The sequence below is a fragment of the Pipistrellus kuhlii genome, unplaced genomic scaffold (assembly GCF_014108245.1).
Source record: "Pipistrellus kuhlii isolate mPipKuh1 unplaced genomic scaffold, mPipKuh1.p scaffold_m20_p_33, whole genome shotgun sequence".
Lineage (NCBI taxonomy): Eukaryota > Metazoa > Chordata > Mammalia > Chiroptera > Vespertilionidae > Pipistrellus > Pipistrellus kuhlii.
Window position 1 is genome coordinate 3,900,668 of NW_023425533.1, and position 15,535 is coordinate 3,916,202.

General features: G+C 37.0%; 1 long non-coding RNA gene across 1 annotated transcript in view; it reads right to left on the reverse strand.

Annotated features, from left to right (window-relative positions):
- Positions 1-5,888, reverse strand: part of LOC118731872 — a 42,545-nt gene extending 36,657 nt beyond the window's left edge. Inside the window, exon 1 of the long non-coding RNA XR_004991989.2 lies at positions 5,569-5,888. This is a non-coding gene — a long non-coding RNA (uncharacterized LOC118731872). The remainder of the gene's footprint in view (positions 1-5,568) is intronic.
- Between the last annotated feature and the right edge of the window lie 9,647 nt (positions 5,889-15,535).

Genomic DNA, 15,535 nt, shown 5'->3' on the forward strand with positions numbered 1-15,535 from the left:
CATAATAAGGACTTGCTTAATAAAAAATTTAGCTATTAGGAAGTCTCTCCAATCTCCCCCTAAGAAAAATCAAAATCAAGAGGTAAATCTCATCACTGTGATTTAAGTTGCTATTTTCTACCCTGGTGTATGGCCCATAGTAATGAAGCTTTGTTGAGCTGGTTAGAATAAATTATCTACAAAATATTATTGTTCAACAAATGTGTTCTGTGCTTACTGTCTAAAGATTTATGCTATCTGAGAAAAGAGATGAATTATTGCTGATCTTTCACTTCTTTTATCCTGTTATAAAGCAGTAATTATATAAACACCTCAATCTCCATGGCTAGGAAAAACAAAAGACTCAAACCATTTACTCCCCACTATTAAACTAAACTAAACTAAACTAAACTAAACTAAACTAAACTAAACTAAACTAAACTAAACTAATCCAAGGCTAAGTAGAGAAAAAGGATAAGGATAGAATTGAAGTTTCCTTTTACTTACTCTGAACACATTAATTTAACACAGAGACTATATATCAGCTCTGTTTTGTGCCTAAATCTGCATATACTTATCTGTGTATTAAAACTCTATTACAGCAGAACAATTTTGAATTTTGGAATCACAATAGTGATCTAATATTTCACTAAAAAGAAAACCTATGTTATGTCAACTCTTAATCATCTAGATGGACTCAGGGAGATGGTAGCATGGATAATATCAGTCTAATTTATTTTTGCCTTTGTTCAACTTTAGATTCAACTGAAGTAAAGAATGGCATAATTTTTATAAGATTATTTTGTCCACTCTTGACATTTTGCAAAAGAAGGACCCAAGACCCAAAGAGATTAAGTGACTTAAATGAAATTCTTGTGCTTTTTCAATACAACATGCTATCTCTTCATAATTAAAAAAGCTAGTAATATGTTTGTAGATAAAGAAGTGTCTGTATGTAATTGGACAAAGAGCATACTAAAGAAATAATTACTAGACATATGTCTTTCATACTCACCTACCCAAATCCTGGCTTCACTCCTAATTAAAATAAACTGATAGAAAGTACAGTGGAAGCTCTCACAGTCGATGATTCCTCTTATCATTACTGCCATGGGGTGGCATCAAATAAAAAGGACTCCTTTTAGCTGCTAAGACAAGCCGGAAAGGTAGAGGAAATAAGCTCTTTATGTAGAGCACATGTGTCAAACACAAGGCCCGCGGGCCAAATCTGTCCCGCCAGGCCTTGCAATGTGGCCCGCACCGCGCTGTCATCACTGCACTCTGCTGCGTTTCCATCATAATGACAGTTTATGACTGTTCAGTAAACCATTCGGCCCGCGATTTAGGCTGGATTTTAGATTTTGGCCCCTTCTCTGATTGAGTTCAACACCCCTAAATTGTAGAGTATAGATAAAGGGGAAAAATAATCCTTTTTATTGCCAAATTAATTCAAAACTTCTCAACTATTTAATTGGAGCTTTGACTGTATTTTCCCATGCTATAATGCATTTATATTATGAGTTAAGTAGAGACTGGTGGAAACCTAATGACCATATTTAACAAAGTTTTTATAGAAAAAATATATTTTAAGTTTCACGTAGTTTACTTATCAAACTTTTAAGGTATAACCTAATTATAAGATTACTTGGATAGATTTAACAGATTCAAACATCTATTCTCACATTTATATGAATATGTAGATAAATATATAAAAGAAAGAATGAATTAGCTAATGAGTAAGTGAACAGGAAAATAAGTACAGGGACAGATTTTAGTTATGTGAAGGACAGGAAGAAAACCCTGAAAATTTAGGGAGGTAAGTCATATTTTTACTCTATTGGGATAATCACAAAGAACTCTCAACCTTATCTGCCCTTAAATATTTCCTGTCCCATTAAGTATACCCAAAAGCTTCATATCTCTAGAGCACATGTGTCAAACACAAGTCCCGCGGGCCAAATCCGTCCCGCCAGGCCTTGCAATGTGGCCCGCACCGCGCTGTCATCACTGCACTCCGCTGCGTTTCCATCACAATGACAGTTTATGACTGTTCAGTAAACCATTCGGCCCGCGATTTAGGCTGGATTTTAGATTTTGGCCCCTTCTCTGATTGAGTTCGACACCCCTACTCTAGAGGCAGATAAGGAGAACTAGAGAGGACAGGAGAAGGTGACTAGCTAAAGCACATGTGTCAAACACAAGGCCCGTGGGCCAAATCCGTCCCGCCAGGCCTTGCAATGTGGCCCGCACCGCGCTGTCATCACTGCACTCCACTGCGTTTCCATCACAATGACAGTTTATGACTGTTCAGTAAACCATTAGGCCCGAGATTTAGGCTGGATTTTAGATTTTGGCCCCTTCTCTGATTGAGTTCGACATCCCTAAGCTAAAGGAACCATAGAATACTAATTTCATACTAAATCTTGGTTGCCTAAGTACATAAAGCAGTTAATACACTAGGTCAGTAGTGTCAGCAGGTTTTTTCAAATATACATTCAGACTAGAGGCCCGGTGCTGCCTACCAGCCTGATCACCCCCTAACCACTCCTCTGCCAGCCTGATTGATGCCTAACTGCCCCCCACTGCTGGCCTGATTGCCCCTAACTGCCCTCCCCTCCAGGCTTGATTACCCTCAATTGCCCTCCCTTGTAGGGCTGGTCCCTCCCAACTGCCCTTCCCTGCTGACCTGATCACCCAAAACTGTCCTCCTTTGCAGACCTGGTCCCTCTCAACTATCCTCCCCTGGTTGCCATCTTGTGGCAGCCATCTTGTGTCCACATAGGGCAGCCATATTGTGTATTGGAGTGATGGTCAATTTGCATATTACTCTGTTATTAGATAGGATGTTCAATAACATTCTTGAGATCCTGTACCATTTGTTTCAACTGAGCATCCATATTTTCTGCTAATTTATAACTAAAAAAGCAAGTAAAGTAAAGGGATTAACAAGCAACAAATGCTTTCTCCACTGATGTATCATTACTAACATACAACAATGATACTGCCAACTGGATTTGCCCCAATTTCCCTACCTTCTCAGAGGGTCTCAGTTATGCCTAATGGCACATTTTTATGGATGCAGTATTCATGACCTTATTATTACCATATACTAAAAAGACTCCATAGGTGAAGGCTTTTACCCACTTTGCCATTTTTACAGTCACATATTCACACTCTTACTAATGTTCTGAGGCAAAGGAGCTCTGAAACAAAGGAATTCTTTTGGGTGACATATTAAGAGTTATTTGGTGTTTAGTAGTATTCAGTAAGTGCAGATATGATTTCAATGACTTTGAATACATAAAATTTCAAAGTAAAATCTTATATAAATATGTCCCATCTTCCAACAAAAGATGTTTCAAGAAATAATACTCACAATAATCAAAGGAAGATAAATTTGCTAAGTTCAGAACAAATTATCAATAGTTGACTATTTTTATGATTTCCATCCAAACTATTTACACACACACACACACACACACACACACACACACACACAAGTTAGTCAACGTATATTTAAGTGAATAAAAGTGACCAGGCCGAGACTGGTTTGGCTTAATGGATAGAGTGTCGGCTTGGGGACTGAAGGGTCCCAGGTTCGATTCCCGTTAAGGGCATGTACCTTGGTTGCGGGCATATCCCCAGTAGGGGGTGTGCAAGAGGCAGCTGTTCGATGACTCTCTCTCTCATCGATGTTTTTAACTCTCTATCTCTCCCCTTCCTCTCTGTACAAAATCAATAAAATATATTTAAAAAAATAAATAAATAAAGTGACCAGAGGGTTTTTCAACCTTAATGTTTATAAAAATTAATAAACCAATTAGATTTATTGATAAGTATGTACTGTCTTTCTGTCCCAAATACTTATAGATAATTGGTTGCCTAGATTGTTGAAGATTCTAGTACAAACTCTACCACATTATAAATCTAATTACATAAAAACAATTAGCCGAAACTGGTTTGGCTCAGTGGATAGAGCATCAGCCTGTGGACTGAAAGGTCCCGGGTTCGATTCCGGTTAAGGGCATGTACCTGGGTTGCGGGCACATCCCCAGTAGGAGGTGTGCAAGAGGCAGCTGATCGATGATTCTCTCTCATCGATGTTTCTAACTCTCTAACCCTCTCCTTTCCTCTCTGTAAAAAATCAATAAAATATATTTTTTAAAAATTAGAAAAAAAACACTAATGTTTCAATTATTTCTTCAAACTGCAGTTAGGATATCTTGGTCAAAAATACAATTCTATATGTTTCAAAGAAAAAATGACAGAATGTTAGGATTCACAAAAACTGAAATACAAATGCAAAAACAGATTAAGGGTCCATGCAGATTAGCTAAACATTTAATGAACATATAAAAATGTTAATTTCAAAACTCTTAAAAATAAGCTTAGTATTATCTCACTAATAAGCCATTGATCAAATAAGTCCAATTTAATCTCAATCTAGTTTACGTAGAACATTCATACAAATTCTTCTAAGAATACTATATAATTTGGCTTAATTTTCTCTCAGTTCCAGAGGGATAAGTTACTGTGGGAACATTGGCAATATACCAATTGAAGGCATAGCTTGCATTTCACACAAATGAAATATATCCAGCCCAAGACAAATACTGGTAAAACATATTCAGACCAAGACATTGACAAAACCATTCAATTTTTAAAGCTACGCAGTTTGCCCCCAGATTAACAAATTACCTTTAAAATATCAAATACTTTATCAATGAAGCAATTGCATGAACATTGATTTTAAGAGTCAATATAGATAACCGGAGAAAGATAGAAGAGGTAAAGGGGGGAATAAATGGTAATGGAAGGAGGGAGTGCACAAACAATACAATATACAGATGATTTATTATAGAATTATACACCTGTATATAATTTTATTAACCAACATCATCCCAATAAATTCAATGAAAAAGTAAAAAAGGAAGTCAATATAAATATCAGACTATAAATATTCTACAATACTATGACAACACAGCCATAAAATTTATATTTATAATTTAAGAACAAAGTTCACAAATATAAAAACTTTACAGTGATCATATTTAAGCTGGAAATGTTTAAATTTTGAGAATATGTTTATTAAAGTTTCTGACAGTGAAACAAGGAAGGGCTTAGGATAGAAGAAACAACAGGTGAGAGACTAGGCAGGGCTTTGGCTCACTGAAAAGTCAGAGAAAATGGAGTCTTGGAGATAGGTTCAGGGGGTTAGCCCAGCACAAGCTGCTGCTGCCCATTGCTCCCCTGGTTGCAAGTCTTGTGGGGGTTCTTTAGCATTTAGGAGATGCATGCCTGTGCAGTAAGAGGAGAGGGAAGGAAAAGACACAGGCATGCTACCAGAAGGGAGAGCTTGCACTAAGCTTGAAATGAATAAGTCTATAAAATGCTGTACAACAAAATTGCCAGAATTTATTTTTAAGAATCCTAAACAGGTAAACAAACAAAATAGTCAAATAAGCTGATAAATGGCAAGCACAAGAAGTTGTCCTCTTCTACCAAATTTTATTCCTGGCCTTTCAATTATTTTTCCCTTTTTAAGTAGCTGAGCCTTGCCCCATTCCTTATCTTTACTCAATTACTTACGTCCTCGCATGCTCCCCGTCTTCATATTTCTGATAAACAGAACTACTCTGGTCCTTCAAAGACTCCTCTAAAGGGACCGATCTTCTATTTCCTTCTGCTGCGACAGGACAAAATCTGATTCATTTTCTAGCCTGGAAAAAAAATTAGTCAATAGATGGGCTGGTGAAAGGAATTTGGAGTGACAAAGTACATTGTAATCAACTACAATTAGAAAAAAACACTAAAGAGATAAATCTTTAACTTGTCAACCTAGGGAATATAAGATTCTACCTTTTTTTTTTTTATCCAATTTCACTTTTCCATTTCTCCATGTGAAACAGTAATCTATAAAGGAAATAAGAATATAATAATATAAGTATTTAAATTTATATTATAATTTTAAAGCAGTATTAATTTTCTTTATATGCTTCAAATATGAAAGTGTTCCTAATTCAGGGCACTTATTACGTAAGAAAAATGTTTGTAAATTGATAACATATTCAAATAGAAAATGAATCACTAAACATTGGTCTAGTCTCTTGTGTTCATCTGAAAATACTTGTCTAATGCAGGTATTAGATTAATGAGAATATCTTCTAACATTTCCACCACTCTCAATCAATGTACAGTCCCAAGCATTGACCTGGGTGGTATGGTGAAGAAAGTGCTTCTCTTGATCCTCTAATTCAAGGTTCCATTTATTTATCAGGTTGTCTAGCTAATGATATATCATCATAGGAGTTATGATTGAGCTAAAAAAAAAAGAATGCAGTATGATCATACTTTCAAAAAGTATGATCTTAAATGGATGACATAGAGGACTTAGTGAAGAAAATAGTACATGAGGAATTTCTCAGACCTGCTTCCCCCCAAAAAATCAAACCAGTAAAGATTATTTTAAAAACAACTATTCAAAGTATGGAAATTACCCTAAGGAAATACAGTAAATACATATTTATTCTAAAAATCTACTAAATCTCATTAAGAATGGCTAAAGTCCTCCCCCTTCAGCTCAACATGATGATACATCAATTTTACATTGGTGTAGTCAAAGAGATGGGACTCCGTCAAGGTGATCCATTCCAGCTCTAAACAGTATCTTCAAATCTGAGTAGGCACCCAGGCTTCCATCCTTCACTAGGCAGAGAACCAAGCAATATTTCCATTCTCCTACCAGATGATATAAAAAAGGCTGAGCTAAAGCTACCAAAAGGGAGAGCATGCACTAATCCTCTGATGAGTGGAACCAGACAATGTTCTGATTCCTCTACTGGGGCAAGTGTCAGCAGGGTGGGTTGGAGAGATAATTACCAATTCCATGCCCAGCAGAGGCAGGCAATGTTCAATTCTACCAGGCTACTGTCATCTCAGCACAGTGACAAACTGAACCAAAATTCCCACCCAGCAGTAACCAAGGCTTAATAAGAGTGAGACAGCATTAAGTACTGTTAATCATCAACCTTTGTCTTGAGTGTCAGTGGGACCCAGTGGGGAGCTAACCTCTTTATCCACCAGGCATCATTGAGACAGAAAAAGATAATGAAATTATGGGCTAGTAAGGACTCCAATTCCTATCACCCTTGGTGTCAGCAAGGCTCACTGGAAAGCTTAACCTCTCCACCGACTCGAAAAGCCAAGACTTAATGAGGTAGGGCTAGTTAGCACTCTGTCCCTCTTCTCCCAGAGCCTGTGTCAGTGAGGCCCAGTAGAGAGCTAAGCTTCCATACCAACCCAGCATCAATGAGGGTGAATAAAGCAATATGAGGCAGAGTAGTTAATATTCTGCTTCCTTCCTTCTCTTATGTACAATAGATAAGGCTCAGTAAGAAACTGAAATTCTGCCTGTACCCTGCAACAAGTAAGCAGTATGAGTTAGTCATCTACTTTCCCTTGTTCTGGGCACTTGGGGGCTGAGCTGGGAGCTAAGCTTATATTCCCATTTAGAGGCAATAAAGTGGTATGGCACACAAAGCCCCTCTTACATGAGGAAGGAGTTAGCAAGGTAGAAGTGGAGCTAAACTTCTATACCATTCATCTTCACTGAGACACTCTGAATTCAAGTGCTCCACTTTTGCTGGGATGGTATGAACAGGGTATGATGGGAAGCTGAACATGCAAATGCACCCAACCCTTGCACTAAACCTCAACAAAAGGACTGCTTGATGAAAAAAAATTAAATGGGACTCAGATCTCCCAACATAACAGACAAAATATCCAGAATAGAATTGAAAGTTACCTGTCATATCAAGAACCAGAGAAATATCAACTCACAAGAGAAAAGACAGTCTACCGATGCTAACATTGAGAAGTATCTGATGTTGAAATTATCTGAAAAGAATTTTAGAGCAACTATCAAAAAATGCTCTAACAGTAATTATAAATCCTCTGTAAACAAATGAAAAATCTCATCAAAGAAATAAAAGTTATGAAAAGTAACCAAATGGAAACTATAGAACGAAAAAATAAAATAACTGAAAAAGCTCACATGAATTGTTTTACACTAGGGAGATGACAAAGAATAGAATCAGTGAGCTTGAAGCTAGATCAACAAAATTTACAGAGCAGTAAAGAGAAAATAGGTACAAAAAGTGAAAATAAATCTCAAGGACTCTGGAGGACAGCAATAAAAGAGGTAGCATTCATAACATCAGAGGATGATATATTAGAGAGGAAAACAGAGAATGGAATTGAAAATGTTATCTGAAAAATAAAGGTTTAAAACTTCACAAATTTGACAAAAGATATAAACCACTCAAGAAACTGAGCAAATTCCAAATAAAATAGTATACACAATATTTAATTTCTGAAGACAAAAGATAAAGGAAGAAAAAAATTTTAAATGCAGATCTAAAAATACAACAGCAACTAATTATCATTTATAGTTCACTCCTCCCAACAGCAGAAAACATAACTTTCAGATGCCCAAGAAATATTCACTAAGAAAGACCATATCCTCATTCATAAAACAAACCTGAACAAATATGAAAGAAATGAAATCATACAGAGTATGTACTCCAATCATAATGGAATCAAACTAGAAATCAACCAAGAAAAATATCCAAACACTTGGAAATTAAACAACACAACTCTAAATAATATATGGGTCAAAGAGGAATTCATAAAATAAATTTTGAAAGAACAGTTGACCCTTGAACAACTTTGGGGGTGAGGGGCAACAACACCTCATGCAGTTAAAAATCCATAAATAACTTCGTTATTTTTCAACTATAATTGAAAACTATTTTATATTAGTTTCGGGTGGGAAAATCCATGTGTAAATTTTACTCCCCAAAACTTAACTACTAATAGCCTACTGCTGACCTGAAGCCTAACCAATAACATAGTCGATTAACACATATTTTGTATATGTACCTAATATTATATACTGTATTCTTCAATAAAATCTCAATATCTGCACAGACAATGGAGCAACAAAAAAATATTGTATACTCACAAGCATTGTGAAATTAAACATATTAGAAACGTATGCTTTTTCTTTTCTTTCCTTTCCATTTAACCAGACTGAGCCACAGCTATGCATGGCCGGGTACAACTAGTTAAGAATAAACTAAAACAGTAAGGCAGAAAAAGTGGTAAGGAAACCAAGGGAAGTTATAAAAAAAAGAAGACAAAGGAACAATATATAATATATTGTGCTGATTATACCTAGGGTAGAGAATCATCCAAAATGGTTATAAATTTGCAGACACAGACACCTGAAAGCTGCACTACAAGGCTGATTTGTGTGGTGAAGTATCTGAGCAAGTAAACACACCTGGGCAGAAAAAAAAGGTAAGTAGGGGAAAGAAACAACTCAGGGTTGTTGATGTAGAGTTGACACATATCAGATGGGGAGATGGGTAAATACATAAGGTAAATTTAAATGAAATGGCAATAAAGAATGAGCTAATAGCAAAGGTACCAGTTTGCAGGCAGAAATTTTAGACTTAAATAGGTAGGAGGTGGGTACTGGAACAGTCACAAAAAACCTGCCAATTCATATTTCAATGATTCAACATGACTGAAATAATAGTTCTTTGTTCAGCATTTTATAATGAAATTATGTGTTATATTTTCTGCAAATGCAGTAATTTGTAAAGTCCTCAGACACACCCTTCACAACTCTCATAGCTTGGCCAGTTAGTATAGTACATAGTACAAACTCAGTTAAGTGTTGGCTGTGCGAATTTATAATAGAGCATGTACGTCTTGGTTTAGGAATAATTATTTTAACATTAAAAGGCATTGACTTTTAGTTTATTCCAGGTTTGAAGAGTCATTTCAGCCCTAAGCAAACCTTTTAAAGTAAAAACAAATAAGACTTTCTTAAAATGGAGTCTGATTTAAATGGTAGATTTAAAATATATATATATTATTGATTTTTTACAGAGAGGAAGAAAGAGGGATAGAGAGTTAGAAACATCGATGAGAGAGAAACATTGATCAGCTGCCTCTTGCACACCCCCTACTGGGGATGTGCCCGCAACCAAAATACATGCCCTTGACCGGAATTTAACTCAGGACCTGTCAGTCCGCAGGCCGACGCTTTATCCATTGAGCCAAACCGGTTTCGGCTAAATGGTAGATTTATTTTTAAAATATATTTTATTGATTTTTTACAGAGAAGGAGAGGGATAGAGAGTTAGAAACATTGATGAGAGAGAGACATCAATCAGCTGCCTCCTGCACACCTCCTACTGAGGATGTGCCCACAACCACGGTACACGCCCTTGACTGGAATCGAACCTGGGACCTTTAAGTCTGGAGGCCGACACTCTATCCACTGAGCCAAACCAGTCTCGGCTAAATAGTAGATTTAAGTAGCAATTGCCCCCAACCACTTAGTTCACCATAGATATAAGGCAATGGGTAACCAAGTTTTCTTCAACCTACAACCTAATTAGCTCCTAAGTGGTAGAAACAAATTTACGATAGGATTAAAGAAACTATTTTTTAGGAGGGAGCCAACTTCTATGCAGGTCAAAAATTAACTTTTAGAGAAAAAAATCAATCATAATATATTGTGCAATTTAAACACTATGATCAATAGTAAAAATTCCTAAGTTTTGGAGGAGGTAAGATGGCGGAAGAATAGATGGGCGGATTCTGAGCCCTCTCCCGAAGCAGAAAGAGAGAGCAGCTGATGGTCTTGAGCTGTGAGTGTTTATCGGCAAGCTGGGAGACAGCGAACACCAGAAGAAACTGCTGGGGGGCCGCAGACAGGGGTACCCTTCACAGGGAAGCACCCACGCGGGCTACGTCCCTGCCGGAGCTACCTACCTGCTTGGACGGGGAAACCTCGCCATCTTGAGAGGAAGATAGGATCCTGTCAGAGGCCTGAATATCAACAGCCGCAGCGACCACCAAGCAGCTGTGACTCCCAGAACACGGATCCCAGGCGGCATGAACACCTGCCCTCCCGGGAGTGCCCCACTTCTCGGCGAAAAGGTCAGATTTCGCGGGGAGAGGGTGGAAAGCGCTCGAGGCAAAAACAAAGCCTGTGTGCACAGCTGAAGCTGGAGGACAAGAGCGGTGATTACAAGCCCCCTGAAAGTGGACAGGCTCCTAACAGGGGAGATATCTAAAGAGCAACACATTTGGATCTGGCTCGGAGGGATATTGGAGAGTTGCGGGAGATTGCAGTTGCTCGGACCTTCCCCCTCCCCCCTCCTTAGTTCCTGCTTCAGAGAGGACAAAAAAACAACAACAACAAAAAAAAAAACAACAAAAAAAAACAACTGGAGAGGCTCTAGAGCACATGTGTCAAACACAAGGCCCGAGGGCCAAATCCGTCCCGCCAGGCCTTGCAATGTGGCCCGCACCACGCTGTCATCACTGCACTCTGCTGCGTTTCCATCACAATGACAGTTTATGACTGTTCAGTAAACCATTCGGCCCGCGATTTAGGCTGGATTTTAGATTTTGGCCCCTTCTCTGATTGAGTTCGACACCCCTACTCTAGAGTCTGGGAAGTCAACCTAGAAACACTGCCCCCAGAGGCTAATTCACAAATTGACTCTAGTATAATAAAAACAAAGAAAAACCTGCATAAAAATCAGGACTGGATCATAACAACAGAGGAAGCGAATGACCTTCATTACTGCAAATTTTATTTAAATTTTTAAAATTTTATTATTATTTTTTTAATTGTTAAATTTTTGTTTCTTATTTTTGTTTTCATTATTTGCAAGGTTTACCAAAGATACTATTTTTTTTCTTTTTCCTCACTTAATTTTATCTTTATAATTATTACATTGTATACGTAATCAACATGATTACTACTACTAATTTACCTTTTTCATCTTATTTTCTTTTGTTTATTTTTATCATTTTTATTTCATTTTATTATATATATATTTTTTTTATTTCAGGATTACTGTTCTACAGTCTTTATCTATCTTTCCTTCTCCAACGCTTTATTCTATCTCAACCCTACCTTTATGCCTTCACCCTCTTTCCGATCTTTTCCTTTGGTACCCCGTTTATCTTAACCCTTTCCTGCTCTAGATTTTCCCCATTCCTTCTGTCTAACCCCTCCTAAAATTTCACCCTACTAATATATATCTAATTTCCAACTACCTGCTCCAAGCCCATTCACACCTCCCTCGCAGTTGTCCTACAAACAAAATAAAACAAAACAAAACAAAAAAACAGTCTTTCTCTCTAACTCTTTGAAGTTGTATGTTGAATGTTAACTATACTGAAGTTGTATGCTTTTTTTATAAGATTGATTTGCCTATGCTTTTTGTTTGATTGTATGTTTTTGTTAGCTGGGTTCTAGTCACCTTTATTGGTGGTTATTAATATCGCAAACACATTTCTATTCAGTGCCTTGTGTGTTGTACCTGGTTGTGTTGTATTTTGTGCCTTTAAATCAAAGCAGGAGAGAGAGAACTACACAACCAGACATCATAGATCATGGGGAGACCAAAAAACAGCATGCATATGAAAGAAAAGCAGGCTTCACCAGAAAAGAAAGTAAATGAGATAGAGGCAAGCAACCTAACAGAGCAAAAATTCAGAGTAATGATCATAAGATGGCTAAAAAAAATGGAAGACAAATTTGACAATATGAGTAAGAACCAAGAGGAAATGAAGAAGAACCAAGAAGAAATGAAAAATGACATCGCTACTGTAAAGAACTCAATAAAAAGCATCAAGAGTAGATTGCAAGAAGCAAAGGACCACATCAGCGAGCTAGAAGACAAGATGGAAAAAAATACCCAATTAGAACAGCTTCTGGAAAAAAAAAAATTAAAAAACAGGAGGAAAGTCTAAGGGGACTTTGAGACAATACAAAACAAAAGAATATTAGAATAATAGGGGTTCCAGAAGGAAACGGAATTGAGGAAGACATGGAAAATGTATTTCAAGAAATAATGACAGAAAACTTTCCGGAGATAGAGAAGAAAAAACCCACACAAATCCAAGATGCTCACAGAGTCCCAAGCAGAATGAACCCCCGAAAACCGACCCCTAGGCATATTATAATTAAGCTGGCAAACACCAACGACAAAAAAAGAATTTTAAAAGCAGCCAGAGAGAGACAGAAAGTTACATATAAAGGAAACCCCATCAGACTAGCAACTGATTTCTCCACAGAAACTTATCAGGCCAGAAGGGAATGGGATGAAATATACAAAGTCATGCAAAGGAAGGGTCTGAATCCAAGAATACTGTACCCAGCAAGGCTATCAATCAGAAGTGAAGGTGAAATCAGGAGCTTCACAGACAAAAACAGACTAAGGGATTTATCTCCACCAAACCAGCAATGCAAGAAATGCTAAAGGGTCTACTGTAAAATTAAAGAAATACAAAGCAAAGAAGGAACACAGGGTATAGAATAAAAATGACGTCTAATAAGTATCTTTCAATAATAACTTTAAATGTAAATGGACTAAATGCTCAAATCAAAAGACATAGGGTAACAGATTGGATAAGGAAACAAGACCCATATATCTGTTGTCTACAAGAAACCCACCTCAGAAAAAAAGATGCACACAGACTGAGGGTGAAGGGATGGAAAAAGGTTTTCCAGGCGAATGGAAATGAAAAAAAAAAGCTGGGCTAGCAATACTTATATCTGACAAATTAGATCTCAGAGTGAAGGACATAACAAGAGATAATGAAGGCCACTTCATAATACTAAAGGGAACAATCCAACAAGAAGAAATAACCCTGGTAAATATATATGCACCCAATACGGGAGCACCCCAATATATAAAAAAACTGCTGGAGGAAATTAAGGGAGAGATTAATAGCAATACAATCATAGTAGGAGACTTTAATACCCCCCTGTCACCATTTGACAAATCATCTAAACAAAAAATCAGCAAAGAAATATCAATCCTAAATGATTCGCTAGACCAGATGGAATTAATTGATATCTTCAGAACATTCCACCCCAAAGCCACAGAATGTACATTCTTCTCAAGTGAACATGGGACATTCTCAAAGATAGACCACATTTTGGGACATAGGCAAAGTCTCTTCAAATTCAAGAAGATAGAAATCACATCAAGCATCTTCTCAGATCATAGTGGCATAAAACTGGAAATTAACTACAATGAAAACAATCCAAAGAAATCAAACACATGGAGACTAAACAGCATGCTATAATATTAAACAAGGACTGGGTTACCAAAGAAATCAAGGAAGAAATTAAAAACATCCTGGAAAGAAATGACAATGAAAACACAACTATCCAAAATCTATGGGACACAGCAAAAGCAGTTTTGAGAGGGAAGTTCATATCCCTACAAGCTTATTGCAAAAAACTAGAAAAAAATGGTAACAAATTATCTAACTCTACAACTCAAAGAGTTAGAAAAAGAGCAACAAGAAAAGCCCAGTGTAAGCAGAAAGAAGGAAATAACAAAAATCAGAGCGGAGATAAACGACATAGAGACCAAAGAAACAATACATAAGATCAACAAAACCAAGAGCTGGTTCTTTGAAAGAATAAACAAAATAGATGAACCTCTAGCCAGGTTAACAAAGAAACAAAAAGAGAGGACCCAAATAAACAAAATCAGAAACGAAAGAGGTGAAAAAACAACAGACCCCACCAAAATAAAAAGGATTGTTAGAAAATACCACAAACAACTCTATTCCAACAAACTGAACAACCTGGAGGAAATGGACATATTCCTAGAAAAATATTACCTTCCAAAACTCAATCAGGAAGAATCTAAAAATCTCAATAGAGCAGTGACTTGGGAAGAAATTGAAACAGTCATCAAAAAGCTTCCAGCAAACAAAAGCCCAGGGCCAGATGGCTTCACAGGAGAGTTTTACCAAACATTCAAGGAAGAACTAAAACCTATCCTCCTCAGACTATTCCAAAAAATTCAAGAGGCAGGGATACTTCCAAACTCCTTCTATGAAGCCAGCATCACCCTAATACCAAAACCAGATAAAGACAACTCAGTGAAACAAAATTACAGGCCAATATCCCTCATGAATATAGATGCCAAAATCCTCAACAAAATTCTAGCAAATCGGCTCCAGCAGAGCATCACAAAGATCATACACCATGACCAAGTAGGATTTATTCCAGGAATGCAAGGTTGGTACAATATCCGCAAATCAATAAACGTGATACATCACATAAACAAATTGAAAGATAAAAATCATATAGTCATTTCAATTGATGCAGAAAAAGCATTTGATAAAATCTAACACCCTTTCCTGATAAAAACTCTCAACAAGGTGGGAGTACAAGGATCATACCTCAACATAATAAAAGCTATATATGATAAACCCACAGCCAACATCATACTCAATGGGCAAAAACTAAAACCATTCCCTCTAAGAACAGGAACAAGACAGGGATGCCCACTCTCACCACTCCTCTTTGACATAGTACTGGAAGTACTAGCCATTGAAATTAGACAAGAGGAGGAAATAAAAGGCATCCAAATTGGAAAAGAAGAAGTAAAGTTATCTTTATTTGAAGACGACATGGTATTGTATATAAAAAACCCAA